The sequence below is a fragment of the Ranitomeya imitator genome, chromosome 8 (assembly GCF_032444005.1).
Source record: "Ranitomeya imitator isolate aRanImi1 chromosome 8, aRanImi1.pri, whole genome shotgun sequence".
Taxonomy (NCBI): Eukaryota; Metazoa; Chordata; class Amphibia; order Anura; family Dendrobatidae; genus Ranitomeya; species Ranitomeya imitator.
In genome coordinates this window covers 183891875-183915489 of record NC_091289.1, presented here as the reverse complement: position 1 = coordinate 183915489, position 23615 = coordinate 183891875, and the positions used below count along the sequence as shown (strand labels likewise).

Below are 23615 nucleotides of genomic sequence, written 5' to 3'. Positions count from 1 at the left end.
TCCTGGTATATACAGTTAGGGCCAGAAATATTTGGACAGTGACACAAGTTTTGTTATTTTAGCTGTTTACAAAAACATGTTCAGAAATACAATTATATATATAATATGGGCTGAAAGTGCACACTCCCAGCTGCAATATGATAGTTTCCACATCCAAATCGGAGAAAGGGTTTAGGAATCATAGCTCTGTAATGCATAGCGTCCTCTTTTTCAAGGGACCAAAAGTAATTGGACAATGGACTCTAAGGGCTGCAATTAACTCTGAAGGCGTCTCCCTCGTTAACCTGTAATCAATGAAGTAGTTAAAAGGTCAGGGGTGGATTCCAGGTGTGTCGTTTTGCATTTGGAAGCTGTTGCTGTGAGCAGACAACATGCAGTCAAAGGAACTCTCAATTGAGGTGAAGCAGAACATCCTGAGGCTGAAAAAAAAGAAAAAATCCATCAGAGAGATAGCAGACATGCTTGGAGTAGCAAAATCAACAGTTGGGTACATTCTGAGAAAAAAGGAATTGACTGGTGAGCTTGGGAACTCAAAAAGGCCTGGGCGTCCATGGATGACAACAGTGGTGGATGATCGCCGCATACTTAATTTGGTGAAGAAGAACCCGTTCACAACATCAACTGAAGTCCAGAACACTCTCAGTGAAGTAGGTGTATCTGTCTCTAAGTCAACAGTAAAGAGAAGACTCCATGACAGTAAATACAAAGGGTTCACATCTAGATGCAAACCATTAATCAATACCAAAAATAGACAGGCCAGAGTTAAATTTGCAGAAAAACACCTCAAGAAGCCAGCTCAGTTCTGGAAAAGTATTCTATGGACAGATGAGACAAAGATCAACCTGTACCAGAATGATGGGAAGAAAAAAGTTTGGAGAAGAAAGGGAACGGCACATGATCCAAGGCACACCACATCCTCTGTAAAACATGGTGGAGGCAACGTGATGGCATGGGCATGCATGGCTTTCAATGGCACTGGGTCACTTGTGTTTATTGATGACATAAGAGCAGACAAGAGTAGCCAGATGAATTCTGAAGTGTACCGGGATATACTTTCAGCCCAGATTCAGCCAAATGCTGCAAAGTTGATTGGACGGCGCTTCATAGTACAGATGGACAATGACCCCAAGCATACATCCAAAGCTACCCAGGAGTTCATGAGTGCCAAAAAGTGGAACATTCTGCAATGGCCAAGTCAATCTCCAGATCTAAACCCAATTGAGCATGCATTTCACTTGCTCAAATCCAGACTTAAGACGGAAAGACCCACAAACAAGCAAGACCTGAAGGCTGCGGCTGTAAAGGCCTGGAAAAGCATTAAGAAGGAGGAAACCCAGCGTTTGGTGATGTCCATGGGTTCCAGACTTAAGGCAGTGATTGCCTCCAAAGGATTTGCAACAAAATATTGAAAATAAAAATATTTTGTTTGGGTTATGTTTATTTGTCCAATTACTTTTGACCTCCTAAAATGTGGAGTGTTTGTAAAGAAATGTGTACAATTCCTACATTTTCTATCAGATATTTTTGTTCAACCCTTCAAATTAAACGTTACAATCTGCACTTGAATTCTGTTGTAGAGGTTTCATTTCAAATCCAATGTGGTGGCATGCAGAGCCCAACTCGCGAAAATTGTGTCACTGTCCAAATATTTCTGGCCCTAACTGTATGTTCCCCCTCCTGGTATATATGACCCCATCCTGGGTCCCATCCTGGTATATATGCTCTTATCTTATGTCCCATCCTAGTATATATGTTCCCCTTCCTGGTAAATATGACCCTTATCCTGAGCCCCATCCTGGTATATATGACCCCATCCAGGAATATATCCCCCATCCTAGTATATATATTCCCCTTCCTGGTATATATGACCCTTATCCTAGGCCCCATCCTGGTATATATGACCCCTTCCTGGTATATATGACCCTTATCCTAGGCCCCATCCTGGTATATATGACCCCATCCTGGTATATATGCTCTTATCTTATGTCCCATCCTGGTATATATGTTCCCCATCCTGGTATATATGCTCTTATCTTATGTCCCATCCTGGTATATATGTTCCCCCTCCTTGTTATATATGACCCTTCTCCTGGGCCCCATCCTAGTATATAGGTCCCCCATCCTGGTATATATGAACCCATCCAGGAATATATCCCCCATCCTAGTATATATGTTCCCCTTCCTGGTATATATGACCCTTATCCTAGGCCCCATCCTGGTATATATGACCCCATACTGGTATATATGCTCTTATCGTATGTCCCATCCTGGTATATATGTTCCCCCTCCTTGTTATATATGACCCTATATATGACCCCATCCTGGAATATATGTTCCCCATCCTGGTATATATGTTCCCCATCCTGGTATATATGCTCTTATCTTATGTCCCATCCTGTTATATATGTTCCCCCTCCTTGTTATATATGACCCTTATCCTGGGCCCCATCCTGGTATATAGGTTCCCCCTCCTGGTATATATGTTCCCCATCCTTGTATATAGGATCCTTATCCTGGGCCCCCATCCTGGTATACGTATATGCTCTTATCTTATGTCCCATCCTGGTATATGTTCCCCATTCTGCCGCTGTTCATTAATGCACAGAAAAATAAAAAAACATTTTACTCACTTTCCCTCTGATCCCCCACAGTGCAGTGTCCTCTTCTGAAGCCGGCAGCTGACTTCAGCTTGCAGGAGACTGCCATGCATCCCCAGTCATGTGCATGCTGATTGGCCGGCAGTGTGTACTGCGGTGCATAGACCCGGAGGATCTCTACACAGTAATACACTTCAGCTGAATGTGCATCCAAGGACCCACATCCAGTTGAAGTTTGCACTGATGTCGGCAGGCCACTCACCCACACGGTTGTTGTCACAACCTCTGCAACCGCGATTGTTACACCCATATACTTAGGTCTTGCTGAGAAAATAAAAGTTACACTCTAAACGATAAATAAAGTCCAAGTAAATTTAAAAACTTTATTTTTTTGTAACCCTAGTAATGTGGAATATGGTCAGGATGCCCTGGTGTCCGTCAGCAGATCCCATCATGGAGACTTCCTCTGTGTGAATTAGATTTTTTGAATTAAAAAGTTAAAGAATTTTAAGAAATTTACTTGTGATTTCTCCCAATAATTTGCAATATTTTCAGAGACGCCAGAACTGCGTCCATAAGTTTCACAGTAGAGGTGTCGTAAAGAATGTCCAAGGAACGGGCAGAAATTCTGCGATTCATTATTTATTAATACATTGATGCATTTCTTGGAAGGCTTTTATGCAGCATTTCTTTTGAAAATGCATCTAAAATAAAAAAAGAAAATAGTTTTGGTTAAAAATCTCCTATCACTTGGTGTATACAGCCCCAATGCAGATCTATGGCTTCATTACAAACCCTGTGTAGTTGCCTTACACTTCTGGATCTGTCCCCTCAGCTACTGTGTCTAGTCTTAAGACACAGAGAAAAATGAGTAATACTGTATGTGACTGCAGCATCAGACTACAGAGTTTTGGTCTGTAGTCTGTAACCATGGAGACACATAGGTCTGCCTAAGAGCTGTATACACAAAAGTGCATTTGCTGAAGATTTGCAAAGTCTCTTCATTGGCATTGCGGTCAAAGTTTAACACCTCAGATTCCACATTACCGGTTACCCGGCCCCTTAATAACACTTTCATTGCCTTAGTGATGACTCTCCTGTCTCCGTTCTACACATTTTGGAGGGATTTAAAGCTGGAAAGACGGGAGGATTGTCTCCATCCCATGTGACAGCTTGTCCCAAGTGAATAAGAGTGAACGACAAGACTGGTCACATAATGGATGAATGGAGCTGGCACTCCGAGGAGCTTAAACCAAACATCTCTGGAGCTGTGGTCTCGTATTCAGCCTTGTTTGTTCTCTGAGATGCTCTATAAGGCTGCATTCACATGACGCAGAGGGGCTGCAGATATTACTAAAACGATTCCCTGATCCACTATTCTCTTTGTGATCTCGTGATCTCACTAATAAGGGCTAGTACAATGCAAAAAGTAATTGTGCCTGCCTGAAATGAACATCTAAGGGGCATTTATTTGTGGTGGCACTAAAGGTGTATTATACAGTGTGTGGGCATAAAATGGGCATCATACTTTGTGGTAGCACTAATAGGGCATCGTACTGTGTGATGCACTGAGGGGACATCGTACTGTGTGGGGCACTGAGGGGGCATCTTACTGTGTGGGGCACTGAGGGGGCATTGTATGGTGTGGGGCACTGAGGGGTCATTATATGGTGTGGGGCACTGAGGCGGCATCTTACTGTGTGGGGCACTGAGGTGACATCATACTGTGTGGTGCACTGAGGGGGCATCAAACTGTGTGGGGCACTGAGGGGACATTGTATGGTGTGGGGCACTGAAGGAGCATGGTAATGTGTGGGGCACTGTGGGGGCATCGTACTGTGTGTGGCACTGAGGGAGCATGGTAATGTGTGGGGCACTGAGGGGGCATCGTACTGTGTGTGGCACTGGGGAGCATGGTAATGTGTGGGGCACTGAGGGGGCATCATACTGTGTGCGGCACTGAGGGAGCATGGTAATTTGTGGGGCACTGAGGGAGCATGGTAATATGCGGTGCACTGAGGGGGCATCGTACTGTGTGGCGCACTGAGGGGGCATCGTACTGTGTGGGGCACTGAGGGGGCATCGCACTGTGCGGGGCACTGAGGGGGCATTGTATGGTGTGGGGCACTGAGGGAACATGGTGATGTGTGGTGCACTGAGGGGGCATTGTACTGTGTGCGGCACTGAGGGAGCATGGCAATTTGTGGGGCACTGAGGGAGCATGGTAATGTGTGGTGCACTGAGGGGGCATCGTACTGTGTGCGGCACTGAGGGAGCATTTGTGGGGCACTCAGGTGACATCGTACTGTGTAGTGCACTGAGGGGGCATTGTACTGTGTGGCGCACTGAGGGGACATCGTACTGTGTGAGGCACTGAGGGGGCATCGTACTGTGTGGGCATCGTATTGTGTGGGGCACTGAGGGAGCATGGTAATGTGTGGTGCACTGAGGGGGCATCGAACTGTGTGGTGCACTGAGGGGTCAATATGTTAGGGGGCATAAAAGAGGTGTCATATAGTGTATAGGAAACCAAGCAGACATCATACTGTGCGTAGTTAACTTAGGAGACACCATTACTGTGTGGGGGACCTAAGGGGAAATTATTACAGTGTAGGGGCACCAAAGGGGCATAATTACTGTGGAGAGGCACAATTACTATACGCCACACGAGCACACTATTAAAGTGTGTAGAGCTCTAAAGGCGCGCTATAAAACCTATAACACTATAAGTGTTTGGGGCACTACTACTGTGTGCTCCACTAAGGGTGACACTATTCTTGGCTTGGCAGGAAAGTGTGAATGACGGAAGGGGCTCACTCAATAGTTCTCCATGGGGCTCAGGCCTTTCTAGTTGCACTCCTGCATGTTCTTGTTATAAAAGTTACATTTACTTGAGTTCAAACTTTACAAAAGTGCAGAAAATAAATATTCAGAAGCCTTTAAACTCAGGTTAGTATATAGGTCACTCTCAGATCTCTGCACTTCTGAAGCTTCTGGATCTCCGGCTTTGAAGTTGGCAGATAAGTCCAGAAGAGTCTTGACTTATCCTTTAGGAAGTGTGGAGTTTCCTTGGTGTTTTGATCGTGTTAAGCAGAACACAGTCAGCAAATATCATCCTCTGAGAGCGGCCGATTTATCCTGGAGGCCTTCTAAAGACCTTTCCACTGATGTGTTTACCAAGAAATCTCCTAGAGATAAGTAATAATGTGCCGCACGTCTTAATATCTCATGTTCCGCCATCAGTGGGGAGCGCAGGTGAACGCTAAGTCATGTAGGGATCGCTGTACTCCATATATAAACTTTCCTGCTCTTTAGTCCAGTCTTATATACAGTAAATAAAGTGTTAATATTGTATAAAGGAAAATTCTGATACTTTTTAATGCACTTTCTACTTTACTTCATCATACTTCTCAGTATCTCTGCTTGCTGTCAGTCAATTGGATATTTATTAATGCTAAAAACCAGGGACATAGATAGAAATCATGAGCCCCATAGCAGAAAGAAGTTCTAATTGCCCCAATCCCACCCCGCCCAAAGAAAAAAAGATTCTGCGGGGTCAAAAGGAAAACATATCTCACAACTTTGCAGCCCTTATAAAGTAATTTTCCTCCTAGTCAATCCATAGATTCCCCTTTCATGGCTGCCATAAAGTATGATACCCCCCAAAAATACAGTAAAATGGGCCCCACATAGTCCTTCATACAGAATAATGGCACCACATAGTCCTCCGTAGAGTATAAAGGTTCCACATAGTCCTCCATACAGTATAATGGCCTCACATAGTCCTTCATACAGAATAATGGCACCACATAGTCCTCCATAGAGTATAATGGCCCCACATAGTCCTCCATACAGAATAATAGCCTCACATAGTGCTCCATAGAGTATACTGGCCTCACATAGTGCTCCATAGAGTATAATGGCCTCACAAAGTGCTCCATAGAGTATAATGGCCTCACATAGTGCTCCATATAGTATAATGGCCTCACATAGTGCTCCATAGAGTATAATGGCCTCACATAGTGCTCCATAGATTATAATGGCCTCACCTAGTGCTCCATAGAGTATAATGGCCTCACATAGTGCTCCATAGAGTATAATGCCCTCACATAGTGCTCCATAGAGTATAATGGCCTCACATAGTGCTCCATATAGTATAATGGCCTCACATAGTGCTCCATAGAGTATAATGGCCTCACATAGTGCTCCATATAGTATAATGGCCTCACATAGTCCTCCATAGAGTATAATGGCCTCACATAGTGCTCCATAGAGTATAGTGCTCCATAGAGTATAATGCCCTCACATAGTGCTCCATAGAGTATAATGGCCTCACATAGTGCTCCACATTGTATAATGGCCTCACAAAGTGCTCCATAGAGTATAATGGCCTCACATAGTGCTCCATAGAGTATAATGGCCTCACATAGTGCTCCATAGAGTATAATGGCCTCACATAGTGCTCCATAGAGTATAATGGCCTCACATAGTGCTCCATAGAGTATAATGGCCTCACATAGTGCTCCATAGAGTATAATGGCCTCACATAGTGCTCCATAGAGTATAATGGCCTCACATAGTGCTCCATAGAGTATAATGGCCCCACATAGTGCTCCATAGAGTATTCTGGCCTCACATAGTGCTCCATGGAGCATAGCGGCCCCACATAGTGCTCCACAGAGTATAATGGCTTTACATAGCCTTCCATATAGTATAATGCATCCCCATAACAATCCAAACAGTATAATGACCCCTACACTCTTCTCATTGATTTAGAATAAATAAATACATTTACCAGCTGACATTGAGTATAAATATTTTTATACAGAAGCTGAAAATCAGTACAGATCTATCAGAGGAGTAACATGGCGTGCAACTCTCTCTTTTTCCTGATGGTTCGTTACAATGTATCAGTTCTGGTTTATAAATCGTCCTGAAGTCCAGACTTTCCCTCAAAGAGGATTGTATAGACGGGATATAATTGTGGAGAACCATTCAGCTGTAAGAAATAACAAGTGTAGACATTTGCAAATCACTGACTGTAAACAAGAATGTTTCTATTCGTGGACAGGAAGCAGAGATACTGGAGAAATTGCTACAAAAAGTCAATTGGAAAGATATGGAACTTTTCATCGTACAATAATTGAAGACGTTTTCCCAAGTCCATGGCACGAAGTTATCCCCAATTCGTAGTATAGACGATAGCTTATTGATTGCTGGGAATCCCACTGATCCTGTGAATGGGGGTCCTCAATGGTTGGAGAACCACATTGGGTTCTGGCTCAGCAAGATTCAGTACATTCATTTTTATAGCAGCAACGACAAAGTGATGATAATATACAAACAACCAGAGGCAGACATATCATTGGTGCAATCTGTGTAGGTGTTCAGGGGCCCAAGAAATAAAGGGGCCACTACCAGCTCCAATGTAGGTGGCATTGTGCATTGTGATGAGCTGTTGGACTGCGGGGGGCCCGTATACTGTTCTAGCACAGGGGCCTCTCCCGACTGTTCCTGCTACTTCAAACAACTGAATATTGATTCTCTGCTCCTAAAATATATATAAAATAAAGGTACAGGTGTAATTTATGAGAGTTGACGAAGCAGATCTTCTATGGATACAGTATATGTAGGCGACATTTTTCCTTCTTCAGGTTCGGCTCGATGACTTTCTCGCTATAGACCGGTCTGGGCTCTGTCTCTACACGTAGACGCTCGTATTGTGCGTGCAGACTGCCGGGCGAGGGGGGCACATATCCAGGTGTACAGGGATTGTGTTCTCTGCAGTCAGACGGCTCCTGTACATGCTACCAGTATGTAACACGCTTTATCTGCCCTGAACTATCCCAGAAATTTAAACTCATGGCAGACCATGCAGAAGAATGCTCGGCCCCAGGCGCTCATATGTGGGAGTCAATGCAGGTGATGGAGAATCCCATCATCAATCCTGCGCTCCTGCTGCTGTCAGTGCAACATCCACATCCTGAGGGATTGCTTATAAATCCCGTAAACTTCCAGTAATCCGGCACCTTCGTCTAATCTCTGTAGAGGCCTATATATACACATATATTGGATCAGCAGTGGGGCTGCACCATCCTTACGGTCCTTAGTGACTGCATGACATTGAGCTTTACCCATCATTGGTCCTGTACCTACAAGACTAACCATGGACCCAATGACGTGGAGCCATCATGTGCCATCCTGCTGAGCCGCGTATCTAAGATTATCTTATCTATGATACTGTCTACTGAGTGAGTGCATCCAATCCTATCACTTGTCATACTTTTCTTAAAGGGAACTGTCACCAGAAAAAAACACTATTAACCTGCAGATAAGGGATCACACGGTACAGTCACCCCACTTTCACCAACACGACGTTCTGCACCTCCTGGTGACACATACAATCAGTTTGGCACAGAATTACACAGACTCCCCCTGTCCACACAGGCCCAGGGAGGCACGTGGAGTGAGAGTGTGGCTCATGCAGTCACTGATGCGGCACCACACTCGCTCACCCTGACAGGCCACGTTTAAAGGGAACCTGTCACCTGAATTTGGCAATCTTGCCTTGCGCAGGCGTGTACTACTGAGGACACAGCATGAACTTCAACCCAATATTGCGGCCAGCATGCAGCCAGTGGGTAAGGAAAGGGTGAATCAAACACCCAAAAACCCCGCCCATATGACCGCAAACCTGTCCCGCCAAATTCAGGTGACAGGTTCCCTTTAATAGCACCAGTGAAACAGCACCAGTAAGCCTGCCACCAGTTCCTTGTTAGATATAAGCCCAGTCTGTTAACAGGATTATAGCAGGCCAGAAACCAGCCCAGGTAGCATGGAAAGTTAAACCGAGAAATGGACGTGTGGATCGAGACAAAAGAACATCCCAAGAGTAAATTATATATTTAATCGCACACTAGACAATACATTATATACACAATGGTTACACATATACTACTGTCAGATATGCAAATAAAGGTGGTAGTACAAAAGGTACAAGCAGACTAAACATGTCAGTTACCGGTTTGATGTTCGACCATGTGCTGGACCACATGGAGGCATGGTGTGCCCGCTGGTTCCAGGTCCTTCCAGCATGTTATTCGTCATGGCCATCCCCCTTTAGAAGTGAGCAGTAAGTATGACAGAGAGAGAGAGAAAGCACATGGCCTTACACAAGGCTTTATGCCTTTAGTTGGTCAGACCCTTTTCTGTCCCCGGGATGGGCCTTATCCACCCCATGGGGATTTGTAGCTAAATCTCCCAAAACCTATGAAAGATAATAACTTTCCATCGGAAGATCATAGGCAGCAGTTCTGGCGCCATCGGATCCAGCTTGGCTCCTGTTACATTTGGAGACCAAATCCGGCTTTGCTACCAGGCTTCTACTAGCCATTCTGCATATTCCCCACCCTGGAGTGCTAAACTGGTTCAAGACCCTGGAAGGCGTTCGGCCCATTGCAGAGATCTTGAAAATGTAACTGTTGTGTGGCTAGGATGCACGATAACGCTATATTCTCCTTACATTTCCTTATGAAATCCTATCTGACTGGAGGAAGTTTAAATGAAGCAGTCACATAGCATGTGCTCCACAGGTGGTCATTCTGTATGAGACTGGATACTAGCTGGTGGGGCAAACACCTGCTTAGCCAGGTGACATGTTACAGCTAGACATGCTGAAGGATTGTAAGCTGCCATTAAATCCCCCCATATTCTTCACAGCATCTGAGCCCATCATGTGTGATACTTTACAACACGACAGAAGTCATACTTTGATCAATATTTTCACGCAGTTTGCAAATTCCAGGAAAATCAGGGACAATTCCAGAATCAGAGATTTTCCAGGAAAAGCTGCATCTGTCATTGAGTAGGAAGGGCAGCAGACAAAGCAGGAGGACACCTCTGCCTCCACCCTAGAATCTTGTTCTCTCTGCCTTCAACATCCTTGTTATTTCTTGCTGTGGTCAGATTGACTGAGTCCCGTAGGGATCAGGCGCTTCACCCAGATATTTCGCTCTGTGGTTTGTGGTTTAATGTGTCTTATTTTCCCACTTATGCTTGTTTTCTGCTCTGCAAAGGAGATGGGAAAACTGGCACAAGAGACCTGGCACAGCAAGCGGTAGTGGCAGACATGGCAGAACGTGCACATCCGCATGTTATCATGAAAAAAGAGTTAGTCCCAAATATCAGGATAGTGGATAACTTGCTAATCACTGGGGGTCCAACCGCGGCAATAACTTTGAGAAAGTAGATAAACTTTTAATCTTTTTTTTTTTTTGAACATTTTTTAGGCACTTTGCATGTCTGCAGATCAGCGGGAGTCCGAGTCCTGAGACCCCCACCCTATTAGTCTCCTGGTCTCAGGACCCAGACCCCCACCCATCTGTCAGAAGGCGCCCCCTTTGCCTTGTGACTGACAAGCGCTTCAGTCGTTTTTTGAGCAATCAATGGGGGTTTCAGGTCACGGACCCCCACCCATCTGCAGACATGGAAAGTGCCTGCAAAATATGAAAAAAGAAAACAATGTAAGATTTAGTTACTCTAAATATTCTACTCAAATTTGCTATTTTTTCAATAGCACAATTGGTTGACAACCCCGACAGGAGCTGCAGTGGCTGCCATATTGGTTGTCAGCAGCACATATGACTTTACATAACTTTTCACTTCTTGGTAAGTTTGTTATTTTTCTTATTCTGTTGTTTTTACACTTGGGGATCCTTCATTATAACATTAGGTTCTGTAGACAGGAGAAATGTTCTTCTTCTCTCGCCCAAACAGCAGTAATCATCCTTCACACAAATAAACAATATAACATGTTGCCGCCAGATGTACGAGCGCCGCACTGGAGCGAGACTCACGCCATCTCATGGTATAGTCCTATTTATTATGTGGCAAGTTAGGAGTTAACTTAAGAGAAACTTCATTAAAAAAAAATCCCAAAGAATGGCTGGGGCGCTATAATAGGGGCACTTTTTCGCTCCACATTTTTCTGTGCGCTGACATCTAGTGGTGAAACAGGCTTCACTGCAGATGAGGTGCACAGCATCTCGCTTTTCAGCCTACAGTAAAATAATTCAAAGACTGTCACCCCTGTGTACCTGGAGCGGCAGGGTCTTCTTCAGACACATGTGACGGTACAATGTTATAACTTGGCCACTGTGCGGTATTATTGTGCACTAAATGGTATTATTAATGGATACTTTACATTGCTGTATGGCAATATCATGCTGACAATATATGAGTATTATTATGTAGGCACTATATGGCCTTGTGTGTAGATGTATATTAGTATGATATGGGAGTGTATAGCATTAATATGTGGGCACTGTGTGATGTATACACTTTATAGTGCTATTTTGTGAGCGCAGTATGGTGTTCTTTTGTAGACCCTGTATATTGGTTTTACATGTGAGGTGTAAGATAATATTTTGTGGATACGGTGTAATGTATATTTCTATTATGTTGGCAGAAATTAGCAAAAAACTGTGTAGTAATAGTATGTGGGCCCTATATAGTGCTATTGGCATTATTATAGTAAATTATAAATAATTAGTAAATATTGACATTATTGGGAGTATATGGCGATATTATGCATGCACTGTATGGCCATATTTCATAGATAAAGTATTTTTGTATTATGTGGGGAGTGAATAACAATATTATCTGGGCACTAAAGTATTGGTTTCTGGGCCCTGTATAGTCGTATTTGTAAATATTGGCATTACGTGTAAGGCTGTATTATGCACTGCATAGAGATATTGTGTGATAAAGTATGGCAGTATTTTATAGGCATCTGGAGCAGTATCATGTGGGTACTGTATTATGATATTGTGTGCACAATATGGTAGTATTTTATAGGCATCTGGAGCAGTATTATGTGGGTACTGTATTATGATATTGTGTGCACAGTATGGCAGTATTTTATAGGCATCAGGAGCAGTATTATGTGGGTACTGTATTATGATATTGTGTGCACAGTATGGCAGTATTTCATAGGCATCTGGAGCAGTATTATGTGGGTACTGTATTATGATTATATGTGCACAGTATGGCAGTATTTTATAGGCATCTGGAGAGATATTATGTGAGTACTGTAATATGATATTTTGTGCACAGTATGGCATTATTTTATAGGCATCTGGAGCAGTATTATGTGGGTACTGTATTATGATATTGTGTGCACAGTATGGCAGTATTTCATAGGTGTGTGGAGAGGTATTATGTGGGTACTGTATTATGACATTATGTGCACAGTATGGCAGTATTTTGTAGGCATCTGGAGCAATATTATGTGGGTACTGTATTATGATAGTGTGCACAGTATGGCAGTATTTTATAGGCATCAGGAGCAGTATTATGTGGATACTGTATTATGATATTATGTGCACAGTATGCCAGTATTTTGTAGGCATCCAAAGAGATATTATTTGGGTACTGTAATATGACATTTTGCGCACAGTATGGCAGTATTTTATAGGTATCTGGAGCAGTATTATGTGGGTACTGTATTATGACATTTTGTGCACAGTATGGCAGTATTTTATAGGCATCTGGAGCAGTATTATGTGGGTACTGAATTATGATATTGTGTGCACAGTATGGCAGTATTTTATAGGCGTTTGGAGAGGTATTATGAGGGCGCTGTATTATGATATTGTGTGCACAGTATGGCAGTATTTTATAGGCGTTTGGAGAGGTATTATGAGGGCGCTGTCTTATGATATTGTGTGCACAGTATGGCAGTATTTTATAGGCATCTGGAGCAGTATTATGTGGGTACTGAATTATGATATTGTGTGCACAGTATGGCAGTATTTTATAGGCGTTTGGAGAGGTATTTGTCATGATCCCAATGGCAGGGGATCACAAAAAGGACAAGCACAGATACAAACAAGCTCTAGGGCGATGGAACCTGAGCTGACCGCGACCCTGAACCTAACACACAAATAAAAGTAGCCGGGGAACGTGCCTACGATGATCCTAGACGTCTCGCTCCAGCCGAAGATCTCACTTCCCCTATCAGAAGAAACACAGACCTCTCTTGCCTCCAGAGAAATACCCCACAGCAAATAGCAGCCCCCCACATATAATGACGGTGAAATGAGAGGAAAGCACATACGTAGTATGAAAACAGTTTCAGCAAAATGAGGCCCGCTAAAGCTAGATAGCAGAGGATACAAAAGTGAACTGCGCGGTCAGCGAAAAACCCTTCAAAAAACCATCCTGAAATTACTTGAACTCATGTGCCAACTCATGGTACATGAAAAGCAATTTCAGCCAACAAGAGCAACCAGCAGCAGAGAATCACATATCTGCAGGCTGGACTAAAAACCAAATTAAGCAAAACACCAAAACAGGAAAATCCAAACTTAGCTTGTCCAGAAGGTTCTAGGAGCAGGGAGCAGAGGTAACAAGACACACTGGATACATTGATAACCGGCGAGGAAATGCCAGCAAAGCCAGGTTAAATAGGAAACTCCCATATCCTGATGGAACAGGTGGAACCCAGAGACCCAGGAAAGACAAGTCACCCAGTACCATCAGTAACCACCAGAGGGAGCCCAAAAACAGAACTCACAACAGTACCCCCCCCTTGAGGAGGGGTCACCGAACCCTCACGAGAACCACCAGGGCGACCAGGATGAGCCCTATGAAAAGCGCGAACCAAATCATCAGCATGAACATCCGAGGCAACCACCCAAGAATTATCCTCCTGACCATAACCCTTCCACTTGACCAAATACTGGAGTTTCCGTCTGGAAACACGAGAATCCAAGATCTTCTCCACAACATACTCCAATTCTCCCTCCACCAGCACTGGAGCAGGAGGCTCAAGCGAAGGAATAACAGGTACCTCATACTTCCGCAACAACGACCGATGGAACACATTATGAATAGCAAACGATGCCGGGAGATCCAAACGAAACGACACAGGGTTAAGAATTTCCAAGATCCTATAGGGACCGATGAACCGAGGCTTGAACTTAGGAGAAGAGACCTTCATAGGAACAAAACGAGAAGACAACCACACCAAGTCCCCAACAAGAAGTCGAGGACCCACGCGGCGACGGCGATTAGCAAACTGCTGAGCCTTCTCCTGGGACAACTTCAAATTGTCCACCACATGACTCCAAATCCGATGCAACCTATCCACCACCATGTCCACTCCAGGACAATCAGAAGGTTCCACCTGACCAGAGGAAAAACGAGGATGAAACCCCAAATTACAAAAGAAAGGAGAAACCAAGGTAGCAGAACTAGCCCGATTATTAAGGGCAAATTCGGCCAGCGGCAAAAAGGTAACCCAGTCATCCTGATCAGCAGAAACAAAACACCTTAAATAAGTTTCCAAGGTCTGATTAGTTCGTTCAGTCTGGCCATTCGTCTGAGGATGGAATGCAGATGAAAAGGACAAATCAATGCCCATCTTAGCACAGAACGTCCGCCAAAATCTAGACACAAACTGGGATCCCCTGTCAGAAACGATGTTCTCAGGAATCCCATGCAAACGAACCACATTCTGAAAAAACAGAGGGACCAACTCAGAGGAGGAAGGCAACTTAGGCAAGGGTACCAGATGAACCATTTTAGAAAAGCGATCACACACAACCCAGATGACGGACATTTTTTGAGAGACAGGGAGATCCGAAATAAAGTCCATGGAAATGTGCGTCCAAGGCCTCTTCGGGATAGGCAAAGGTGACAACAATCCACTGGCCCGAGAACAGCAAGGCTTAGCCCGAGCACAAACCTCACAAGACTGCACAGAAGAACGCACATCCCCCGACAAGGAAGGCCACCAAAAAGACCTGGCCACCAAGTCTCTAGTACCAAATATTCCAGGATGACCTGCCAACGCAGAAGAATGGACCTCGGAGATGACTCTACTGGTCCAATTATCCGGAACAAACAGTCTCTCAGGCGGACAACGATCAGGTTTAGCCACCTGAAACTCCTGCAAAGCACGTCGCAAGTCTGGGGAGACAGCAGACAAAATCACCCCATCCCTAAGGATACCAGAGGGCTCAGAATTTCCAAGGGAGTCAGGCACAAAACTGCTAGAAAGAGCATCCGCCTTCACATTCTTTGAACCTGGCAGGTATGAAACCACAAAATTGAAACGAGAGAAAAACAGTGACCAACGAGCCTGTCTAGGATTCAGACGCCTGGCAGACTCAAGGTAAATCAAATTTTTGTGATCAGTCAAGACCACCACACGATGTCTAGCACCCTCTAGCCAATGACGCCACTCCTCAAATGCCCACTTCATGGCCAAAAGTTCCCGATTACCAACATCATAATTCCGCTCAGCCGGCGAAAACTTTCTAGAAAAAAAACGCGCACGGCTTCATCACTGAGCCATCGGAGCTTCTCTGTGACAAAACCGCCCCCGCTCCAATCTCGGAAGCATCAACCTCAACCTGAAAAGGGAGCGAAACATCTGGCTGACGCAACACAGGAGCAGAAGAAAACCGGCGCTTAAGTTCCTGAAAGGCCTCCACAGCCGCAGGAGACCAATTAGCAACATCAGCACCCTTCTTAGTCAAATCCGTCAAAGGCTTAACAACACTAGAAAAATTAGTTATAAAACGACGATAGAAATTAGCAAAGCCCAAGAACTTCTGTAGACTCTTAAGAGATGTAGGCTGCGTCCAGTCACAAATAGCCTGAACCTTGACGGGATCCATCTCAATAGTAGAAGGGGAAAAAATATACCCCAAGAAAGAAATCTTCTGGACTCCAAAGAGACACTTTGAGCCTTTTACAAACAAGGAATTGGCCCGCAGGACCTGAAACACCTTCCTGACCTGCTGAACATGAGACTCCCAGTCATCAGAAAAAAACAAAATATCATCCAAATACACAATCATAAATTTATCCAGATATTCACGGAAAATATCGTGCATAAAGGACTGGAAGACTGAAGGAGCATAAGAAAGTCCAAAAGGCATTACCAAATACTCAAAATGGCCCTCAGGCGTATTAAATGCGGTTTTCCACTCATCACCTTGCTTTATTCGTATAAGATTATACGCACCCCGAAGATCAATCTTAGTGAACCATTTAGCCCCCTTAATGCGAGCAAACAAATCAGTCAACAATGGCAAAGGATACTGATATTTTACGGTAATCTTATTCAAAAGACGATAATCTATACAAGGCCTCAAGGAACCATCTTTCTTGGCCACGAAAAAAAAACCTGCTCCCAAAGGGGACAAAGATGGACGGATATGTCCCTTTTCCAAGGACTCCTTAACATAATCCCGCATAGCAGTATGCTCTGGCACTGACAGATTGAACAAACGACCTTTAGGAAATTTACTGCCCGGAATTAAATTTATAGCACAATCGCAATCCCTGTGAGGAGGAAGCGAACTGAGCTTAGGCTCCTCAAAAACATCCCGATAGTCAGACAAAAACACAGGAATCTCAGAAGGAGTAGATGAAGCGATAGAAATCGGAGGTGCATCATCATGAACCCCCTGACAACCCCAGCTTAACACAGACACTGATTTCCAGTCAAGGACTGGATTATGAGTTTGTAACCATGGCAGACCAAGTACTAGAACATCATGCAAATTATACAGTACCAGGAAGCGAATCACCTCCTGATGAACGGGAGTCATACGCATGGTCACTTGTGTCCAGTACTGAGGTTTATTCATAGCCAAAGGTGTAGAGTCAATTCCCTTCAAAGGAATAGGGACTTCCAGAGGCTCCAGACTAAACCCACAGCGATTGGCAAATGACCAATCCATAAGACTCAGGGCAGCGCCTGAATCCACATAGGCATCGACGGAAATGGATGATAATGAACAAATCAGAGTCACAGACAGAATGAACTTAGACTGTAAAGTACTAATGGCAACAGACTTATCAACCTTTTTTGTGCGTTTAGAGCATGCTGATATAACATGAGCTGAATCACCACAATAAAAGCACAACCCTTTTTTCCGCCTATACTTTTGCCGTTCACTTCTGGACTGAATTCTATCACATTGCATTATCTCAGGTGACGGTTCAGACGACACCGCCAAATGATGCACAGGTTTGCGCTCCCGTAAACGCCGATCAATCTGAACAGCCATAGTCATAGACTCATTCAGACCAGCAGGCGCAGGGAACCCCACCATAACATCTTTAATGGCCTCAGAAAGGCCATCTCTAAACTTTGCAGCCAGAGCGCACTCATTCCACTGAGTAAGTACCGACCACTTCCGAAATTTTTGACAATAAATTTCTGCTTCATCTTGCCCCTGAGAGAGGGCCAACAAAGCTTTTTCAGCCTGAATCTCTTGGTTAGGTTCCTCATAGAGCAAACCCAATGCCAGAAAAAACGCATCTGCATTAAGCAACGCAGGGTCCCCTGGTGCCAATGCAAATGCCCAATCCTGAGGGTCACCCCGCAGGAAAGATATAATTATCTTGACTTGCTGAGCAGGGTCTCCAGAGGAGCGAGATTTCAAAGAAAGAAACAACTTGCAATTGTTCCTAAAATTCAGAAAACGAGATCTATCTCCAGAAAAAAACTCTGGGACAGGAATTCTAGGTTCAGACATAGGAGCATGTACAACAAAATCCTGTATATTTTGAACCTTAGTGGCAAGATTATTCAGGCTGGAAGCCAAACTCTGGACGTCCATGATAAACAGCTGGGATCAGAGCCATTCAAAGATTAAGAGGAGGAGGAAGTAGCCAGGCTGCAATAAGGCTAGGCAGCAAACTCTGAGGGGAAAAAAAAAAAAAAACTTCCTCAGACTACTTATCCTCCTACTTCAGCCAATACAATTAACACTTTGTGGGCCGGTTATACTGTCATGATCCCAATGGCAGGGGATCACAAAAAGGACAAGCACAGATACAAACAAGCTCTAGGGCGATGGAACCTGAGCTGACCGCGACCCTGAACCTAACACACAAATAAAAGTAGCCGGGGAACGTGCCTACGATGATCCTAGACGTCTCGCTCCAGCCGAAGATCTCACTTCCCCTATCAGAAGAAACACAGAACTCTCTTGCCTCCAGAGAAATACCCCACAGCAAATAGCAGCCCCCCACATATAATGACGGTGAAATGAGAGGAAAGCACATACGTAGTATGAAAACAGTTTCAGCAAAATGAGGCCCGCTAAAGCTAGATAGCAGAGGATACAAAAGTGAACTGCGCGGTCAGCGAAAAACCCTTCAAAAAACCATCCTGAAATTACTTGAACTCATGTGCTAACTCATGGTACATGAAAAGCAATTTCAGCCCACAAGAGCAACCAGCAGCAGAGAATCACATATCTGCAGGCTGGACTAAAAACCAAATTAAGCAAAACCCAAAACAGGAAAATCCAAACTTAGCTTGTCCAGAAGGTTCTAGGAGCAGGGAGCAGAGGTAACAAGACACACTGGATACATTGATAACCGGCAAGGAAATGCCAGCAAAGCCAGGTTAAATAGGAAACTCCCATATCCTGATGGAACAGGTGGAACCCAGAGACCCAGGAAAGACAAGTCACCCAGTACCATCAGTAACCACCAGAGGGAGCCCAAAAACAGAACTCACAACAGGTATTATGAGGGCGCTGTATTATGATATTGTGTGCACAGTATGGCAGTATTTTATAGGCATCTGGAGCAGTATTATGTGGGTACTGTATTATGATTATATGTGCACAGTATGGCAGTATTTTATAGGCATCTGGAGAGATATTATGTGAGTACTGTAATATGATATTTTGTGCACAGTATGGCATTATTTTATAGGCATCTGGAGCAGTATTATGTGGGTACTGTATTATGATATTGTGTGCACAGTATGGCAGTATTTCATAGGTGTGTGGAGAGGTATTATGTGGGTACTGTATTATGACATTATGTGCACAGTATGGCAGTATTTTGTAGGCATCTGGAGCAATATTATGTGGGTACTGTATTATGATAGTGTGCACAGTATGGCAGTATTTTATAGGCATCAGGAGCAGTATTATGTGGATACTGTATTATGATATTATGTGCACAGTATGCCAGTATTTTGTAGGCATCCAAAGAGATATTATTTGGGTACTGTAATATGACATTTTGCGCACAGTATGGCAGTGTTTTATAGGCATCTGGAGCAGTATTATGTGGGTACTGTATTATGACATTTTGTGCACAGTATGGCAGTATTTTATAGGCATCTGGAGCAGTATTATGTGGGTACTGTATTATGACATTTTGTGCACAGTATGGCAGTATTTTATAGGCATCTGGAGCAGTATTATGTGGGTACTGAATTATGATATTGTGTGCACAGTATGGCAGTATTTTATAGGCGTTTGGAGAGGTATTATGAGGGCGCTGTATTATGATATTGTGTGCACAGTATGGCAGTATTTTATAGGCGTTTGGAGAGGTATTATGAGGGCGCTGTATTATGATATTGTGTGCACAGTATGGCAGTATTTTATAGGCATCTGGAGCAGTATTATGTGGGTACTGAATTATGATATTGTGTGCACAGTATGGCAGTATTTTATAGGCGTTTGGAGAGGTATTATGAGGGCGCTGTATTATGATATTGTGTGCACAGTATGGCAGTATTTTATAGGCGTCTGGAGAGGTATTACAGTATGAGGGTACTGTGTTATGATATTGTGTGCACAGTATGGCAGTATTCTGTAGGCATCTGGAGTGGTATTCTGTGGGCACTGCATAGTAATATTATGCCAACATTGTAGGACTTCATTATGTGGGAACGCAGTATGGCAGTATTATGTGGATTACATAGATCCAGTGATATAATAAAGGCACATTATATATTAAGTGAATTGGGGGTAATCCATGAAATCTTTGTGTAGGAGCCGTATAATTTATGTCTGTATGTGTGCGGTATATATTAGCATTCGGCTTCAGGCGCTTGTTTGCACATCATTTACCGCTCACTGCCCGTCCACAATGTTTGCACTATGACAGCAGGTAACTCCATCACCTCGATGTAGCAGATTGGGTAATGTTAGGAAGCAGCAGCGGTAATCCATCCGCCCGGCAATCACACCGCGGGCACACATCAGTCAGGGCGGCGTTCTCTGCCCACCACTGTAAGCTCCGCACACCCCAGTCCATAATGCAGGAAACCTCAGCAGAATGAGACATTAAACAAATGAACCAAACCAGAAGGAAGGAAAGTGTCAGTGGTCCGGGCTCTAATTGCTGAGAACACAGTTTACAAACACAGACAGGTCTAATGCCCAAAAAGGGTTCCTGGCTCAGCGCGTGGCATCGATCACTGCTGGGCTCGGGCGTCTGAGATAGAACACTTTGTGTTACAGGATTCCATTGTTTACAAAACAAACTACCAGAAATCTATCACTGGATGAAAATAAAAACAAAGTATCTAAAAGCTGGAAACTCCTCAATCATAAAGTCCCTAATATTCACCTGTCACACAACAAGAAACAGACTGCAGTAATGTCCCCGACCATATCCACCCCTCAGTATATAGACGTCATGTGTAGACGCCGAACAGACGTGTCTCCATGATTACAGGCGACAAACAGAACTTGTGCAGTCACCTCTACACCAGTGTATAATGGAGTTCATGTCAGTCTCATTATTAGGGTTCGCTCACAAGAGCATCAGCCGAGTGCAATCCGATAAAAAAGGGAATTCACTCGCAGCATGCTAAGCTTCAGCTGAGTGCAAAAAAATCAGATGCTATAAAGACCATCAGTGTGTCATGGAATATCTAGATACAGGAAAGATATAAATCTTGGTACCGTGTTAGCCAGTGGATAGAAAAATATTTAGAATTGAGAGTCCTCAGTGGTTGATACATTTTAATGGCTAACTGAAAAGATGGTAACAAATTGCAAGCTTTCGAGACTACACAGGTCTCTTCATCAGGAAAAGACTAAAAGAAATTCTGAAGAATCACATATTTGTGCACAACATAGCACAGAAAAAATACATACTGATGACGACCTTTGACAGTCTCAATGCAGGAATGAATGTGTCGCATGGATTTATGTCTTTTTACATCAACTAAGTATGCAGCAGACGTTGGCATTGAGGTCAATCGTGACAGTGAAGGCACAGGTGGATTATATGCCGCCACTGTCTGCTGAAAATACCGACTCTGCTGCATAGCCTGCACGTAAGCAGCATTGCAGGCCTGCATGACACTAATCTGGAGATCAGGAGTAAGGTGTTCCGACTTGCCTTGCTCAATTTGGTTAAAAAAATGATGTGCTGGCCTCTGGAGGTCAGCTTTTACTTGGTCAAGGCTTTTGGTGACCTCCTGGATATATGTATTCATATGGCTAATGGCAGTATCCAGTCGATCAAACAAAGCCTTGAGTCCATCATGAAAAACCGAGTTCAAGTGCAAAACTCAGGCATGAGTGAACTGTCCGATGCCCTCTGCCGCTGCTGGGAGGAGCCCCCAAAAAATGGGCAGAGGCAGGGGACTGGGAAAGGGGAACACCTGATGGACCAGCTTCCTGGTCTCCAGTTAGTTTGGCAGGCCCACTTGCTGCAGCGCTGCAGGATGGCTGGGACTGGTCCGTGGCTGTCTGATGAAGGACCGCACCAGATCCTGGGCCAACAATGCTGCTCAATGTGCTGTTAAAAAAGGAAAAAAAAAATAATACCAAAAACTTAAAAAACGCCAACTCCTGTTGAATAGAAACATACAGATTATGGCAATACAACACAACCAAATGCACGGGAGAAATACTTACGTTCTCTGGGCAAGGACCGGTCTTAAAAATGCCAGAATGCGGTGATATTTATACTTTCGGATCCTTGCTCCAGAACCACTGAGAACACGGCTCTCTTGACGCAGGTCCTTGTTGAAGCGGTCCTTCAACGAACACCAACGTGTTTTGACTTTGAGCATTGTTGAAAAAACAAAAAATAATGGTTAGACTATGGACTTTCGGTCATGCTCACACAACTGTGTGTGATGAAACTCCTGAGAGTTGTGTGAGCACGGCCAAGGTCTCTGCTGCATCACACTGCATTCTAATACTTACAAAATGCATTTCGGACCCCAGTCGGGGCGTTGTCCCAGCCATCCCACATCGCTTTGGCCACCTCATTCCATAGCCGCCGGATCGTCACGTTGTCCGAGTGATGTGGAACCCGAGGTGTCCCACAACGGGACTCGCTCATGGACCAGGGAGATAAGGATATCGTTGTCAATGAGGTCCTCATCCCGTTTTGGAACCTAAAAAATAAATGAATACATTAATGTTGGAGACATTAACATAAGGAAAAGAAAGAAAACAGAGGCTGAGAAATGACATGAATAATTAAAGTCAAGATAAAAAAGGAGTCCAGAAGAAAAATGTAAAGAAAGAGGAAAGTAAAGAAAGGAAGATTCAAGAATACTAAAGTGAGGACACAATAAACAGTCAGCCAGGTATACTTACACGCTGCCGCCTTGACACCCGACCGTGACCCCGCTGCTCCTGCTCACCCTCTGCCGCAGTGGAAGAAGTGCTCTAAAAAAAGGAAAAAAAATTGTCACGCGTAGATGTGACAGTGAATACTTACCAATCTGAGGAGGCGAGTACTTACTTCACTGACATGTTCGGCTTCAGAAGGCCCAGGACATTGCTCCTCATCAGAAGAAGATGACATTCTGATGCATGCAGAAAGAAAGAAATGGCAGAAATTAGGACATGTAGAGACAGAAGATAGAAAATAAAGGCATTAGCTTTGATATACTAAGGCTAGGTTCAGATTGCGTTAGTGCAATCCGTTTAGCGCCTAGCGCTAGTGGATTGCGCTAACGCAATATTTTGTAAAGGGGTCGCGTTAAACGTCCCCGCTCTCGCAGATCGGAGATCTGCGAGAGCGGGAAACGGACCGCGGGCGCGCCTCGGACGCTGCAAGCAGCGTCCGCGGCGCGCCACAAAACACCGGCACATCGCTAGCGCGTGCCGAAAATGGCACGCGCTAGTGATGCGTGTCCCCATTGCTGTTAATGGGCATGCTAACGGACGCGTTGCACGGCGTTAATTTCGCCGTGCAACGCTGTCCGTTAGC

The 23615-nt window shown here is 44.2% G+C and overlaps 1 long non-coding RNA gene across 1 annotated transcript; it reads right to left on the bottom strand.

Moving 5' to 3' along the window:
• Positions 1-330: 330 nt before the first annotated feature.
• Positions 331-22774, bottom strand: LOC138647551 (uncharacterized). The gene is made up of 3 exons (XR_011314998.1): positions 22598-22774; positions 22304-22451; positions 331-419 (listed from the first exon to the last, which is right to left on the bottom strand). It is a non-coding gene; the product is annotated as an uncharacterized lncRNA (long non-coding RNA).
• Between the last annotated feature and the right edge of the window lie 841 nt (positions 22775-23615).